Source organism: Pipistrellus hanaki (assembly GCF_964339955.1).
Source record: "Pipistrellus hanaki genome assembly, chromosome: 7".
In the NCBI taxonomy this organism is placed as follows: Eukaryota; Metazoa; Chordata; class Mammalia; order Chiroptera; family Vespertilionidae; genus Pipistrellus; species Pipistrellus hanaki.
In genome coordinates this window covers 23,950,796-23,967,878 of record NC_140509.1, presented here as the reverse complement: position 1 = coordinate 23,967,878, position 17,083 = coordinate 23,950,796, and the positions used below count along the sequence as shown (strand labels likewise).

The 17,083-nt window shown below is 35.6% G+C and overlaps 1 protein-coding gene across 5 annotated transcripts in view; it reads left to right on the top strand.

The window, feature by feature from the left end:
• KHDRBS2 (KH RNA binding domain containing, signal transduction associated 2) overlaps nt 1-15,010 on the top strand; it is a 522,833-nt gene extending 507,823 nt beyond the window's left edge. For 3 of the 5 annotated variants that reach the window (XR_014795558.1, XR_014795559.1, XR_014795561.1), the window contains 3 exons: nt 8,774-8,865; nt 12,191-12,344; nt 14,850-15,010. The gene's annotated coding sequence lies outside the window, so the exon portion shown is untranslated. Of the gene's footprint in view, nt 1-3,271; nt 3,287-8,773; nt 8,866-12,190; nt 12,345-14,849 lie in introns of those variants that run through there. The other 2 variants (XR_014795560.1, XR_014795562.1) reach the window with 2 other exon arrangements.
• The last annotated feature ends 2,073 nt before the right edge of the window (nt 15,011-17,083 follow it).

The window sequence follows — 17,083 nt, the reverse complement described above, 5'->3', positions numbered from 1 at the left end:
TAATTCCATACAAAATCTCAAGGTGGCATAATGCTATATTAATTTGGTACTGCTCCTTTAAATTTTTTTAAATAAAGAAAAATTATATTTCAGGTCAAGTTATATAAGATCGGAGACAATTCTTTATTCTTAATTAGATTCCCTTTTTGTGATTTCAATGCAGTTTTTGATTATCATTTAAGGGGGCAAAGCTGGTCCAAGAATATTATGGATGTGTCATATTTAGCAGTGCTTCCATATATTTTTCACTAAGATACAGGTTCATCATTCACAATTTGGCCTTTGAAAATAAAAATTAACCAATATTTGGGAGGTCTGTGGCCTCTACATCACCGCATTTAATGACTAAGGCAGAGCCAGACCGATGTGACTCAGTGGTTGAACGTTGGCCCATGAAAACGGAAGTCCTGGTCCTATCCCCATTGAGGCACGTGCCCACGTTTCAGGCTGAATCCCCGGAAGGGAGCATGCAGGGTGTATAGATTGATGTTTATCTCTGATCATGGATGTTTCTCTTTTTCCTCTCCCTTCCTTTCTCTGAAATCAATAAAAATATAATCTTTCTAAAATTGCTAAGGTAGAATAAGCATTCATAAATACTTCATAGCAAAAACACAAATGGAAAACATAAAAGATCGTGAATGCTATTTGAGTAATATAAACTTATATCCACAAAAAACGCTTCTGACACGTGGTGGTACAACATCCTCTACTTCATTCATTATGAAACAAAATTGATTGTAAGGCATAATTAGTAAAAGTTTTTTCAGTATAAAAGGTAATCAGAACAATTTTATGATATTCATTATGAGAAACATCCTGATTCTAAAATTTAAAAATGTAATATGTGTCTTACAATTGATTTTTTAAATGTATGTGCACAGCAAATAACTGAACTGAATTAATTTCTATGGCTGGGAGGAATTGTTAATGAATGTTTTAGAATTCTGTATTTATCCTATGTAATTATCTATGATTATACAACTGTAGATAATTACATATTAACTTACATAAACATATGTTTTGATTTATTTATCTCTGTTTGTGAAAATACTAAGGTTAGTCCCTCTTTGAGACATAAACAAATGAAATTATAGATTTCAGTATAAAAATATAACACACCAATTTATTGTTGCTATCAGTAAACATTTATAATAACTTATTATTTACACAATGCTTTCACAATCATTTTTCAGTGATTTTATTTTATCTTTAGATCTATAGCAGTAGAGGTTATAAAGACAATAGTAGTTGCACATTTAAATATATACCATATATTTAAGTATTCATTTTCTACTTGTTCTTTATTTTTCTTTTTTAATATATTTTATTGATTTTTTGCAGAGAGGAAGGGAAAGGGATGGAGAATTAGAAACATCTATGAGAGAGAAACATCAATCAGCTGCCTCCTGCACACACCTCACTGGGGATGTGCCCACAACCAATGTACACGCCCTTGACTGGAATTGAACCTGGGACCTTTCAGTCCACAGGCTGATGCTCTTTCCACTGAGCCAAACCAGTGCCGGCTTGTTCTTTATTTCTTGATAAAAGTTAGACACAAAGGAATACAAATTCTATACAATAAAAGCCTAATATACTAAGTGTCTGGCTGACTGGTCAGCCATTCAACCAATCAAAACATCATATGCTAATTATATGTTAAAGCTACTCAACCACTCAATGTGACGTGCACTGACCAGGGGAAAATGCTCCGACAAGTAGATTAGCTTGCTGCTGGGTTCCAGCAGATCAGGACTGAGGCCTGGAACCCTCCCATGGCTCCTCCAGAGCTGGACAACCTCACACATCCCTCCCCTGCCCTGACCATGCATTGATGGGATCCCTCGGCCTGGCCTGAGCTCTCTTGCAATCCAGGACCCCTTGGGGGATATAGGAGAGCCGGTTTCAGCCCACTCCTGCAGGCCAGGTTGAGAGCCACCACTGGTGCAAGAATTCGTGCACTGGGCTTCTGGTACCTGGCAAATCTTTCTGGTTGTATAGGCAAACAAAGTGTGTGTGTTTTTTAAGGTAAAGATGGTATTATGGTAGCCAAGGAGCCTCATAAACTTTTCTAACTATATTCAAAAGCCAAATGACAAAAGCAATATTCTTTACAACTCTGTAAGTTAAAGAAATCTGAATAATTTTCTTCATAATGAACAGATCAATAATATGTACTGTGGCACCTCTCCATAATTCCCAAGTACTATCCTATACATTTATATAACAAAAGTAATGCCCATATAAATGTTTGTTTTCTTAATGTAATAAACTAGAGGACCGGTGCACAAAATTCATGCATGGGGGGGGGGGGGGTTTCCCTCAGCCCAGCTGCATCCTCTCCAATCTGGGACCCCTAGAGGGATGTCTGACTGCCTGTTTAGGCGCAATCCCACATCCCTTTCACAATCTAGGCCTGCTGGCTCCCAACTGCTTGCCTGCCTGCCTTCCTGATGGCACCTAACCACTCTGCCTCCCAACCTGATCATCCCCTAACCACTCCCATGCCATCCTGATTGATGTCTAACTGCTCCCCTGCCAGCCCGTTTGCCCCTCCTCTGCCGACCTGATCATCTCTAACTGCCCTCCCTTGCAGGCCTGGTGCCTCCCAACTGCCCTCCCCTGCTGGCCATCTGTGGTGGCCATCTTGTGTCCACATAGGGACAGGATCTTTGTCCACCTGGGGGCAGCCATATTGTGTGCTGTAGTGATGGTCAATCTGCATATTACTCTTTTATTAGATAGGATAGAGGCCTGGTACACAGGTGGGGGCCATCTTGAAGGGTGTCCTGGATCAGGGTGGAGGTTTCCTTTGGGCATGGGGTGGCCTGAACAAGGGGCCTGTGGTGTTTTGAAGGCTGGCCACATTCCCCAATAACCCAAGTGGAGGCCCTGGTATCTGGGATATATTTACTTTCTACAATTGAAACTTTGTAGCCTGGAGTAGAGCCAAGCCTCCTGCTTGCTCCATGGAGGCAGCCATTTCTGTTTGGATTGTTTACCTTCTATAATTAAAACTTTGTACCCTTGAATGGAGGTTTAGGCCGGCAAGGGCAGGCAGAAAGCTTGGCTTCCTCCATTGCCAGGGAAACTCCTCCCTCCTGCTCTCTGTGGCTGTAGCCATCTTGGTTGGGTTTTTGTATACTCGCTCTGATTGGCTGGTGGGCATGGTTTGTGGGAGTGGCTTGTGGAGCAGAGTGATGGTTAATTTGCATATTATTTTATTATGAAGGATGGTTAATTTGCATATTACTCTTTTATTAGGTAGGATCATCCTCTAAAGTAGGGGTGTCGAACTCAATCAGAGAAGGGGCCAAAATCTAAAATCCAGCCTAAATCGCGGGCCGAATGGTTTACTGAACAGTCATAAACTGACAATGTCATAAACTGACAGCGGAGTGCAGTGATGACAGCACAGTGCGGGCCACATTGCAAGGCCTGGCGGGCTGGATTTGGCCCGCGGGCCTTGTGTTTGACACATGTGCTCTAAAGATAAGAAGGAATTGGTGTATTTTTTTTTTTTTAAAACACACAAAAAGCAACACAGGAGAGCAAAGGTAGCTGTTGCTGAGGAACAGAAACATCCTTTACGGAACTGGTCCTTCCTTCTCCTCTGGATCTGGGAGGGCCCTCAACACCACCTGTTTTAAGGCACTTGGTGCTCTGCGAACATTTTAGAGTTTATTGTGGGTGGGGGTGGGAGGGAAACAAACTGTTTACAGCACTATGTGCTCATTCACATAATATTCCTGTATTTGGAAACTACCAAAAGGACAGATTGCCTTTGTGTGGAAATATGAATGTTTTCTAGTTGGCCTGCAGGAATTATCCAAGGTCATGCCATTATCAGGTGACTGGGCATGGTTAGAAGCACTGTGCATGGACCAACACATTTAATCCTTTCAACAACCTCCCAAATAGGTGTTGTGGTATCCCTATTTTACAAATAAGGATACTTATGCTTAGACTAAATAACTTTCCATAAGCATACACTTGTAAATTTCACACTCAATAAAACCACAAGAAACTGTACAAAGCACAAAAATGTGTGTTTTACGGCAAGAAATATGAGGGATGCATCACGATGATCAGCCTAAATAGCACAGTTCTACTTACCTGGGTAATTAGGGGTGTTATGAAAGGTTATATAAAGAAAAGGTGATCCATTATTTTAAGATTTGAGAACATAAAATTAAACACTTTTTTCTTGTCAAATATTTCTGAACCTTTAATACTGTTATACTTTATGTCCCAAGAGGGAATGTAGTTTTCCCAACAATTTGACTAGAGATCTCTCCTCTCCCCCTTCTAAATACAATAGCATCTTATGGGGCTAGCACTTCAGGAAATGCTTTGGAAAATACTGACGTGAATATTAATAAGGTTATCTATTGCCAATACCAAATCTCCATGGACTACTTAAATACCACATTTATTCATGAAAACGTTCTCCCTTATCCCCAGAAGAAATGTGTATTTTTCCAATCTTTTTTGCAATTTCTGACCTATAGTAGGTAATGATATAATCTGTAACTAAAGAACTTTTAAAAATATTATATATGTACAAATATGCATTATATATTTATGTGTATATGTATGTATATCAGAAAACACACACACATAAACACCAGAATTTACATATTCCAAATGAGATCTCTTCCATGGAGCCAAATAACTTTTTAAATTCCTTTTTGGAGTTGGCTTTAAGTAATTAAATTTTTAAAAGTATCCCAATGATGTTCTCATCTCAGGATTGAAGAATTTCTGGAAAGAACTAAAACTATGTGGAACAAATTGAAATTTAAACTATCAAGCAATGAAATTTACTTTCTTGTGAGACTTAGAAATTCATTCTGTCTAATATATATATATATATATATATATATATATATATATATATGAATAGGAATGTTTAAATAGGAATATATATATATATATATATATATATATATATATATATATATATATAATTACATTGTTTAAATAGGGATGAGGGTGATGCCATGCCTATTCTGGGGAAGAAAATGCAATTTGTTACATTAAGTAAGAGGATATAGATATAGATATAGATACAGATATAGATATATAACTTCAACAAGTTAAATATGTGAAACCCTTGTGTATAAATAAGATAATAACTAATAAAATAAATAATGAAAATAAGGAAGTGAGTGTCCTGCATTACAGATAAAAATGAAAAATAAACTTCACTGCAAAACAACAACAACAAAAAAGAAGCTTCTGTTATCAAAGTAGGGGCTGGGAAAGGGAGCAAACTTCTGTTTGAGCCTTTTTCTTTTTGTCCCTTAGGTATCCTTGGAGTTATATTTGCTAAATCCTAGGGCTTCCCTGAAACATTTAATATTATAAAAGTGACTGTGTTTCACTTCAGGCAAACCTGGATTTGAATCAGACCATTTACAGACAAGTTACCTAATCTCTCCAAGTCTCAGTTTCAGTTTTCTCATCTGGAAAGTTATTGGATTGAGATTAAACATGACAATGCAAAGAATGCACTTGGTCTAATGCCTGGTACAGCCCCCATTTAAATGGTGACAATACATTTGATAACTAGAATTTAAACATCATGTTTCAAATTTTTGAATGCACTGTTTTGCCTTGATTTCTAACAATCTTTGCATATACTTTTAAAAAAAGTAAATTATTATCTGTGTACATATCTTACCATTGCCCCCCCCCCCCATACATGCCCTCTACTTTTTTTTTTTTTTTTTTTTAATATTCCTCCACCAGCCTTTTAGGCAATATTTATTAAACGTGTGCTAAGCACAGACCACTCTGTCACAGATTAGGGACACAAAGATGAAATAGATAAGTTGTGTTCCAAAAAGCTTATGGCTGAATGGAGAAATGAAGTTTATATATATACCATGTTATTATACGGTGAGAATAAAAATTCCCCACAAAGATAGAACTCTGTAGAAACTTACAGAGTAAGAGGCCGATGCTGACAAGAACCAGGAGAGCCTTTGGGGAGGGGTCTCAACTAGAAATGAATTGAAAGGGATGCTTTAAATAATAGGAACACTAATAAGACAAAGAATCGAGGCCCAGAAGTATAGAGTATTTTCAGGGAAGAGCTGGCTATTGGTTCTGTTGGTTCATAGTTCTTAAAAGAAGTCACAATTAGATTCTAGACAGGTTTGTGAGGCCTGAAATGTTGAATGAACAAAAGTTGAGTTTTATTTTTATATATGTATAAGCAATGGTGAGCCATTGAGAGTTTTGAACATGGGAGTGATATGATAAGTGCCATGTCTTAGGAAACCTAACCTGGAAGCACCTGATAGTGTGTGTTGAAGAGGAAATGATTAGAAGCAGAAACCCACAGAGAAGCTGTTGGTGTAACCCACAAAAAAACTGAGGTACACCCCTGTCAATGGAAGAAAGGGCATACTGGTGGTAGAAAGCTGGGAGCACAGAGGGCTTCTTTCAAGGTTGTGTTTCTTTATCAAGCACAAAAACGTAACAGATTTTATACTCTTTGTGGGGTGGGGTGTGATTGGGGGCATGCTAACGGAGGTAATCAAGGTTAGAGTCTTTGAATCCTTTCCTTAACAAATGCTAAAGAAGACCTTGTCTAGGAAAGTAACAAAGATGCAAGGACAGGAATGAGCACAACAAAACTTGACAATAATTAAGTCTGGTGTTCTGTTTTTTTGTCCCTGCCATCTTTCTTTAGCATTTTCCACTTGGCCAAGTCTGTGACTTATATAAAAACTTACCTGATTCTTGGTATATCTGTTAAAGGAAAGTTTATTCACAGCATTTGTCTTCCATGGCATGGTATGAGTCAATCCAGTTCAGCAAATGAGGGGAAAAAGTATTCTTTGCTTTTTATAGGGTTGTTGGTCATTCTCAGAATAAGTAAGTCATTTTGGGTTAGCAGTTGACTATTTGACTATTATACAATCATGAATAATAAAAATGGAGTCCTTAAGGATAAATATTAGGTCTTACTATCGAATAGTCTTCTGTGGCATACGAGGACATTGTACAACTACTGTAATCTTTTCACATATTGAATTGGTTCTAAGTGTTGGGTTACATGCTGTAAATGAAAATTTATTCAAGTTACTGGAGTCTCTTATGGGTAACATCTTAATGACTGAAATATTATTCTGCTACTATGAGAATAATGAAAAGGTTCTTCTCCTACAACACTTAACATTTTTAAAAATTTTACAGAAATATTTAAACTTACACTGAAGTAGGGAGATATAATGAACACTATGTATCCTTAACTCCATTTCATAATTATCAATATTTAATCAAACACTGTCAACTGTTTTATTATCTCTCATACTTTTTAATTGGAATATTTTAAATTAAACATTTAATTTGTAAATAATTTAGTATGTATTTCTACTGATAAGAAATATTTTTACATAATGAGCATGCATTTGTCACAGATCCTAAATATCATCTATTACTCATTCCATATACACAGTTCTCCAAATATTTGAAAGATGTTCCTTTACAATTAGTTTGTTCAAATCAGTATCTTAACAATCACTTTTGCTTATTATTGTCTCCAACAGTTCTTAATTTTTTCCTTCACATTTATTTATTGGAAAACAAGTTTAATTTCATATTTTTATAACCAGTTTTTCTACACTATTTCCTACTTCTAAAGCAAAACTATAATTCATTCAACCGTTATTCAACTACTATATAATGAACAATTGCTATGTTATATATAGGATAGTGTAGTGCTACTGAAAGTGATTCAAATTCAAAGATGACTGTGAGTCATGGCCTCTACTATTAGGACATTACAATCTGGAGGTAAAGGAAAAAATAGTACTGCACAAATATAATGACAACAACATATCGTAGAATTAAGTGGTATAAGATACTATGCTTCTAAAGGCAGAGGCATGGATTAGAAGATAAAGGGAGCCTTTTTAGAGAAGTTGGCATGTAACATAGATGGGTGTAGAGTGACCAAGTCTAGAGGCAATTGGGTTTTAAGAAGGGTAAACGAGAAAGTTTATTCCATGATTGAAAACCTGAAGAAGAAGAAGAAAAAGAACATAAATCTTAGAGGTGAAGGAAGTGCAAGTTACATTCAAAAGATTATAAATGAAAAAACTTAGCTGCTCCTGGACATTTGTGAAAAACCTTAGCTGCAGCTAGACAAATTCAGGACTAGAGGAGGAAGGATCTTAAATGCCAGACTAAAGAGCTTGAGCATGTCCCTTAGAGCAGAGAGCCGTTAGCTCCATTCATTTTTCCAAATACTGGAGATTATGTCTATGATGTAAACATAGATATTCCATTAGTCAGCAAAAATGCATCAGCTTTTTACACAAGGAAATTGTAAAACTGTTTATGTATTCCAATAGCAATCATTTTCAAGTATTTATAGCAAGTTGGCAAGATAATTTAATGTTTTATTTTGCCCAAAAGCTATTGATGATACACTTAGAAGAACACAAACAAATTGGAGTTGATTTAACTGACATACACTACATAGCAGCTGAGAGACCTTCATAAAGCAAAGATTGATTGTTTGTGGCATAGTATAAAACAACAACAACTCTACCATAGCAGAGGTAGATGATCATGCTATTAAAGATAGATGGACTAGCCCTGCACACCTTAGACTCTACACTTTTTATCGACTATGGAAATATAGTGAAGTTTGTAATATGTTTGAGTTTGAGTGTTCTTTTTTTTGGGGGGGGGGAAGGGAAGCCTATCAATAATAAACATATATTGACCCATACATTTTTCTCTTTACCAGCATAATGATAATTGACTTTCATCATTAAAAAACCCTCAAGTGACAGCTGAATTATTCAAGCCTTCAAAAAATGTATACATTAAACTCGGTTGGTAAGTATTTTTTTCTTGCATGCTATTCTTGAATGAAAGGTGATCAGTGTATTCCATATCATATAGATTTTAAAATATTTTTGAGTGCCCACATATACCAGAGATTGTGCAAGACTTTTGAGAAAATAACATTGTGCATAAAATGTGGTCCTAGTTTCCAGAGGCTTGTCTTCTACGACAGATGAGTAAAATTATAGGCAGGATTGAAATAGAGCTGTCAAACTACATTGTTAGGGTTTTTCAGCTGCCATTTTGAATCAATCAGGTCACTCTCAGTGGTGGAGACCTAGCTTGTCTATTGTGAGATGTTTTGAAGCATCCCTGGGCTCTACCTACTAGATACCAATAACACCTTTCAGTTGTGACAACCAAAGATATCTCCAGATAGTGCCAACTGTCCCCCAAGGACGGAGTTAAAAAATCACTTGCAATTTTCAACCACTATATTAAATAGAAATTACTATGTACATTTTGCTAATGAGTATAACTTCTAGTTGAGGAAACTAAGTAAAGTCCATGAAAGGAAGGGTGGCTGATATGAGAGAAACTCAGGACTAGAGAAGATAATGATAAAGTGGCCAAACTGGTGATGGGAAGCCAAGTGGATAAGCATGAATTATGTTCAAGAGTCATGTAGCATTGGGTGGTTAGTAGAGAAAAACTGATAAAGTAAAAAACAAAAACAAAAAAAAAACAATTAAATTATGGAGATCCTTGTATATAAAATAAAGAGAGATGGTTTTCATTTTGTAGAGAGGCCATTTGCACATAGAAGTGAAATGAATAAAGCATCATTTTGGAAATGTTAATATGGCAGATCTGGGCAGAATGATTTAGGCAAATAAGAAAGTTTATTTTAGGTCTGGGACTCAGTTAAGGACATAATTTGGCAGAAATTGGAGAATATATTTGTGAGAAATGTATTTCCCAACATAGAATGAGAGAAGAAAAACTAGTGAAGAAGTCTATAACTTGATTCTATGTTTGCTCTCATAAATTCTTGTTAAAACTGTTTTCTCATAATACAGTTGACACTTTATAATAGAGCTGATTGGGCAGATGTGCCCAGATTCTCTGGGAGGACTCCATGAAGTGGAAAGTCATAACTGATGTTGCAGAGTTGTGAAAACAAAAGTGATATCATTCTCAAAAACAACTCTCCATTGACATAGAAACTAGGAATCTAAGAGTTTAAATAATGTCATTCAAGAAAAGTATTCTAGTATTCTAAAGGGTTAAAATGTAAACTTGGTAAATCTACTCTTGATTGTAACTACACTGTTCACTTGCTCTGAAAATATTTTCTATCCCTTTGTACATTAAAACCTCTCATGCACAGATATGAGGGGGAGCTAGGTAGAGGGGGACCAGGGCAGGGAGGAATCTGGGACATCTGTAATAATATCAACAATAGATTTAAAAAATATTTTACAAATAAAAATAGAGAGAAGAAGCAACTGTCAAATAGAATGTCATCACTTCCCCTTCAACCCCACATCTTCCATTCTTGCCCAAGTCACCTCTGACTTAGATCTAAGAAAGGGGCGTTTTCTGAAATCACAGAGTCCTTCTATCCTTTGTTTGCCAACAGGGTAGTATATTTATTCTAGAAACTCTTAAGCTTCCATTTTTTAGATTATGACACCAAAAATATGTAAAATGTTGGTAGACACCAAAAAATTAAAATGCACTCCATGCAAACATAGAAGCAAGGAAGCAGTAAGAGGTTAACTGGATAGAAAGAAATTAATACCTAGGGAAACCAGGGGGAAAATGTAATCTCAGGCACAAAAATTCAGATTTTGTTAAATAAGCAAACTCCAGTTTCATAAACAGGGAATTAAGTATTGGTGGAAATTTAAGAGATAATTTTTTTATTCCTGTCAGCTAGATATAAAATAGATGATAATTGGAAAAAGCTTGAATAAGTTAAAGAAGGTAAGAGGCTGCTGCAGTAATCCAGATGTTGTTCATTTATCAAAAGCAGTTTCTAAGTATCCTCGGTATTAATAGCACCTTATGAGATACAAATTAATGCTTGCTTGAACTAGGGCAGTGACTACAGAAATGGAAATGTCTGTCCTACTGAATATTAATAAAATGATAAAAACCAGCTCAGTGCCCATTTTTTCTTCAGGTTGTTATTTCTACACTTATCAGACTTTACATATTTGAACAGACCCACACTTTGGGATGTTTTCCTAAAATAAGTTGCATTAAGAATCATGGGGAGAAGTTTGCTAATAGTTGCCAATCAACTGTCTATCAGTCTGCACCAAGATGACATATTTTCCGAGTTAAACAGCACCGAGTACTAAAGTGAGGGGGAGGAAAAAAGGTAGGGAGCAGTGCCACCCCTCCATGTTTTATCAAAGGCTCTATTCTGTCAATCACCAGAAAACTGAAATCCTTCTTGAACCTGCAAGAATGTTTTTAGTGAGTGAGAGTGTGTTTATGAAAAGAAATGAATGAACTAAATGGCCACGATTATTGATTCTTTCTGCCCTTGTGGCTTTAGACTAGAAGTGGTTTTCAAGGGTCCCAAAACTTATTTCCAATGTTTTTCCCTTAATTTGATCTACAGCGTTGTGGATGCACTCAATCTAACCACATCTGATCTGTTCCATCAGACCATTGGGAGTGAATGTTAATTAATAAAAAGACTGCATTTAAAAGCCCTTTTCATCTTTCTATATCATTTAAAATGCATATTGATTGAACCAAATAAAAAAAACAAAACACCTCGATTGTAACAAAACTAAATTTTAGTCCCACTTCTGACTGGAGCTTAAAGCATGAATCTAAAAAAATCTAAACTATCAAAAAAAATCTAAAAATGTCATTGTGGTTGAGAAAAAAAAACCTCCCAGTCATTCTCCTACTTTATCAACATAATATTCACCATTGGAATTTTTTAGGTAACATTAATGACAATTAAGTGGCTTTTGGTATTTTATAGAGCTGTTAAGTGCTATAAATGAGTTTTCTTTTATGTAATCTAAAAGTATCTCGATCTATAAGTTAATATGTACTCATTTTATAAAGAATTGTCCCGGGGCCCAGGGTTTCTTTCCTCAGTCTAATATTCAGTAAGCCTTTGTTTATAACATGTTATGTGTTCTGGGCAGTACAAGGGAATGAGCACATGGGGGTGTGTAAGACAGAGCTCCCCTTTCTTCAGGAGTTGACAGTCTAGGAGAAGAGAGACAATTAACCTGATACATGCAGAAAATGACAAAAGTACTACCATAGAGACGAGCATTTAGGAGAATACATAAGTCAAAGTAAGCCTTATAATATTGTTGTTGTTTTTTCCTTTTTCCAGTATATTAAAAATCCTAACAAAAACCTTAGAAGTTTCCCATGCAAATGGCAATGTGAACATGTGGCTTCCATAAACTGTTCAATATTATCACAGTATCTAAAAGGCCAGAAGGGATCTTCAGTAACTACAAGTTTCATTTACATAAATTCATCAGGTATTTTCCATATTTTGACATTCCTAAGAACCCTTGTAATATCTACCGCATTTTGTTTGGGGAGTATCTTTCTGAGTCAAAATTCTTGTATTTTCCACACCCTGTTTCTCTCCCAATTTTCCTCTAAATAAGTCGAGAAGCATTTATTTTCTGTGGCTGGTAAATATGATTTATCGGCTTTTGGAAGAAAAAAAAAAGAAGAAAGAAACACTGAAAAACCTGTGGTGCATTTTCTGCTTCAGTAAATGGGTCACACTTTGTCAAATTCTGACTATATTAAGCTTTTGTGAAATTCTGTTTTTCTCAAATACTAGGTTGCAGCACTGGATATCAAAGGGCAATTTATTTTGTTCTAAGTAAGCTTTTACTCAGTTCATTTTCCCCCCCCTTAAATCATAAATACTTCATAAAAGATAAATCAGATAAATTAGAATGTTAAAGAAAGGTAATATTGTTTTCATTTATATTTGGGCAATTGCACGCTGCCCTTCATATTTGGAGATGGTTATTGCAAACTGAGTCTCTTAAGATACTGATTTGTTAATTTTCTTGTGGCAGTGATGAATTTGAGGTGATCCATCTCTGAGAAAAATGGCTCTGTCAGAAAGTAACATCCTCATAGGGACTGAACCTAAATCATAGCCACCAACAATTATTACCGCATACAAATAAAGGTAGAGAGTAGATATAATCAAGAATATGCCATTCACAACTGATTGCTTAAACGTTTTTAAATTGATCTGAACATTTACTTTTTGATTCTAAACTATTTTTCAAAATTGTCTTACTATCACCTTGTTAGGATGAGTCTTTCTCAACTAAATGATAAAATACAATACACATTCAAATTCAAGATACTATATTTTTGTACTAGTAAAGTGCCCAGCACAATGTCTGGAATATTGTAAGTGTTCATTAAATATTTTCTCTCTCCTTTTTTCCATTTATCATGATAAACTACGTTAAGTTGGCTTACTTATCATCTTCTATGAGGATTAACCCTAGTGCAAAATAACCCACTCTTTTCCAAAAATCATTTGGTATTAAAAATAACATTTACCAATTATTAGGTATGTTAAAATTTGTTTTCACTCACAAAGTTATACTGGTCATACATTATTTGGTGCCAATCTTTTCACAAACATAGTCATTCTTGTTTTATTTTAGGACACTTTCATAATACTGAAAAGCAACAAGGGCAGCAACTTTAAAATGATAAATAAGCATGTAAGTGGGCATTAATACCTTCATCCTGAAACCACCTTTACCTTATTTCTCTTTTTCAAGTCCTCTATTTACATCTCAAGAGAGTTTCATAGTCCTTGAACAAGTTACCATTTGGGTGCTCCTATTGATTGATTCATGGCCTTCTTCTCTCCTCTAGTTTCAATCAAATGATCAACCCTGAGCAAAAAACATTTGAGAAACACTCGGAACTCATACACACATTCTGACAATGTGTGCTCTTCCCCACGACCAGCATCCTAGGTCTTCATTGCTTCACACTTACATTGTTGATACAAACAAATTATTAGCTTACTTTCCTGCCTTCAGTCTTCCTTTCACCTAATTTGCCCTACTGACAGAGAGCCTTACAAATAAATTTTCCAGTTTGATATTCAGGGCCCAATACAAATGCATCTTTGAATGTCTCTGGTTTATGACTCGTCACAATTCAACAGATAGTCCTGTACACGAAGTTCTAAGTACATACATTTGATATTCAAACTTGTCTCAGCCACTATTTTTTGAAAATGCCTTCTGTCCCTGATGTGGGTGAGGTACACCTCCCTTCCTAGAGTACCTTCAGCAAATACAACAGAGAATGGAACAAACTGTATTGTCATTGTTTGCTTATTTGGCTGTATCCTTTCATTGTGATGTAGATTTCTTGTGGGCAGAAATATGTTCTATTCATCTTTCTTCCACCTTCCAAACTTGGATCAAAGTTAACTTCTTTGGAAATAGTTCATAAAAAAAAAAAAAAAAAAAAAAAAAAAAAAAAGGAAGAGATGTGACTTGGAGTTCTCAATATGAAGCTGGAAATAATTTATTTCTAAAGCAATACTGCTTCTTATGGAGGAGCCTAAAAAGCCTCAGAATCAAGAGACAAATAAGCAATATATGCTGAATTCTAAAAGCCTGACATATGGATTCAGCACTCAAATCAGTTGCCAGGAACATATATCAAACTCCAGGATATTGTTATCTGGAACTATTTATGTCCTCTATACCATACATATAATGATGACATAAATATATCTGTCCTCTGTTTCCACTGTGCCCTGGCCACTCTTTTCTTTGGTCCAATATCTGAGGATCCCTAAGACAGAAAACCCATTCCATTAATACCTATTCTAACACTTCTTCATTTTAGGTATCATTTCAGAATTTACTCTGCTCTGCAATCATGTACCACCCTGTTGTCATAATACCACCTTTTACTGCATGTGAGAAATTTCCCAAGAAGCCTTTCTCAGTCATGTCCCTCTGGTTTGATTTCAGGTCCTTTCCTCCAAAGACAATCCTGTTCATCATGGAAGACATTGGAACCTCCAGTAGTTGGAGCTGAGGGCCTTCATCAGAAAGCAACCATTCACGTCTGTTTTAGCCCTACCTTTCGTTCCTGATATCAACTGTGGTCCAACTATGATCTTCAATAACTAGTCCCTATTATACATCTATACAATTTGAAAATAAACAAATGTTTAAAATATGTACATGTCTACATTTCTTTCTACTACTCTGGTTTCTTGTAAGCTAAACATAATGCTTAACAACTCATTCAAGAGGCAAGAATATGACAGTAAAAAATAACTGAACTTCTTGGTTACCATCTCATGTTATAGACCATTATAGAAGTACATAGTTTTATTATCCCTTTGAGTTGATATTAGTTCATTTTAAAAGTTCCTACTGTTTTTAAATGTATATTTACCTGCATACCTACAAATTGTTGAAAGTACTATTTGAGAGAAACCATTAACTGAGGTGTAGGGATATGGAAACACTACAAGATTATATATGACAAAGCAAATGTGTAAAAATGTATTTCCACTGACAGTAAGTAAAAATAATGTAGACTCTTACAAGACAATTTGAAATTTATTAGATAAGACTTCCCAGAGAAGTAACTTTTCACAAATCCCTTTATCTTTATTTTCATACGCATTTGTCTTTGTGCTGGACTTTGAAACCCAGCTTTATAACATCCCAGTATTATTGTTGATCAGTCACTTTTGGAACATACAAACTTCTTTAAAACAAATGCAGACCAAATGCCCCAGAACCCACTTGCCCAAAGGCTTAGTGACCTCATGAAGTCACTTCCACGATTTGATTTTTTTTTTAATGTCTTTGTCACAACAAAGACATTTCTTCCTAAGGCATGTCTCCTAAATAAGTGCTGAATTGTGTATCCATCTCGATTACTCAGACTGGAATCTTGTTTTTCTTCTCTTTGCCACAAAATGAGAAACTTAAAGAATTGCAACTATTTAGTCTTTAATTACATGTGGGCATCCAGGTAGTGTAAGGATATATGCCAAATTAAGGATTGCCAAGCTTCCTAAAAATGCTGTGTTGCTTAAATAACATTTGTGGCATGGTTTCTTCCCTGTTTGGAAACAGTGAGCGCTGCTGTATTATGCTTATTGGTTCATTTTCTGCTTGGTTCCTTGGTGGAAAGTGTGAGCCTTACTGACTTTAGAAATGCAGGTGAGAAAAATTTAGATTCTACTAAGTATATGGGGGGGAAAAAAAGCACACCTGTCTTATCAAAGGAAAACAAATGAATATTAGTTTCTCTGTAATTCTGGCTAATGTCAGGACAGTAAGGAAAATATTACCTCTTAAACTTCAAAGACATTAAGTTATTGGGTTGATTAGAACCACTACTGAATTACTTAGTTATTTTCCTCATCTTCATTGTTTATACAGATCAGACTTGATTGCCTATGCTGATTAGACAGGATAAAAGGAAATCTATGTAAAAACTGAAAAGTTTATGCATGCTTTGCATGTTAGTCCTTGAACTCACAGAAAATAAATTATTACACTGGCCAGTTTTCAAACACCTTGGTATAGTTTTTCCAAGAACCAGAAAGGATAATCCATGCAACATATGCTAGGAGAATCCAGAGGTGACAACATTCCCTGAGGAAAGGAGAAGTCCAAGGCGGCTCATGGAGGTGGAGCTGAGATAATCGAGGGTGAAATGAACATTTCAGACACACAGTTTGTTCAATGGAATGGAGATGGAACCATATTGTTTGGGAGAAAAATAACTGGTAAAGTAATTGGGTTGAAAGAAAGGATTAATTTATGGAAGAAAAGACAGAGTTGAAGAGATATGTAGGAACCAACAACAAATAAATGAGTGTCTGCTATTTGAGAGGTGTTGTACTGGGCACTAAACAGACATCTCTGAAAAAGTTGTTTGAACTTGAGGATAAGGTAAAGGAGATAAATTTGACTGAACAAAACTGTATAGATTATAATGAAAATAGACCAGTTTAACTTGTACTGAACTGAAGGAGATGCATATGAAAGCTGTTATGAAGGGGAAAAAAATTGGAATGAATGGTTGAGAATGTGGGAAGAGAAATAGAAAGTTCAGCAACTAAGTTGGTTGGCTGTTAGGGGAAATTATGTTTTGCTTTAGGATTTAAAGAATGTGCGATGCAGTTCTAATGCTACCAGCCCAAGTTCAGTCAAACTTCATGTGTTAAGGGCATAGT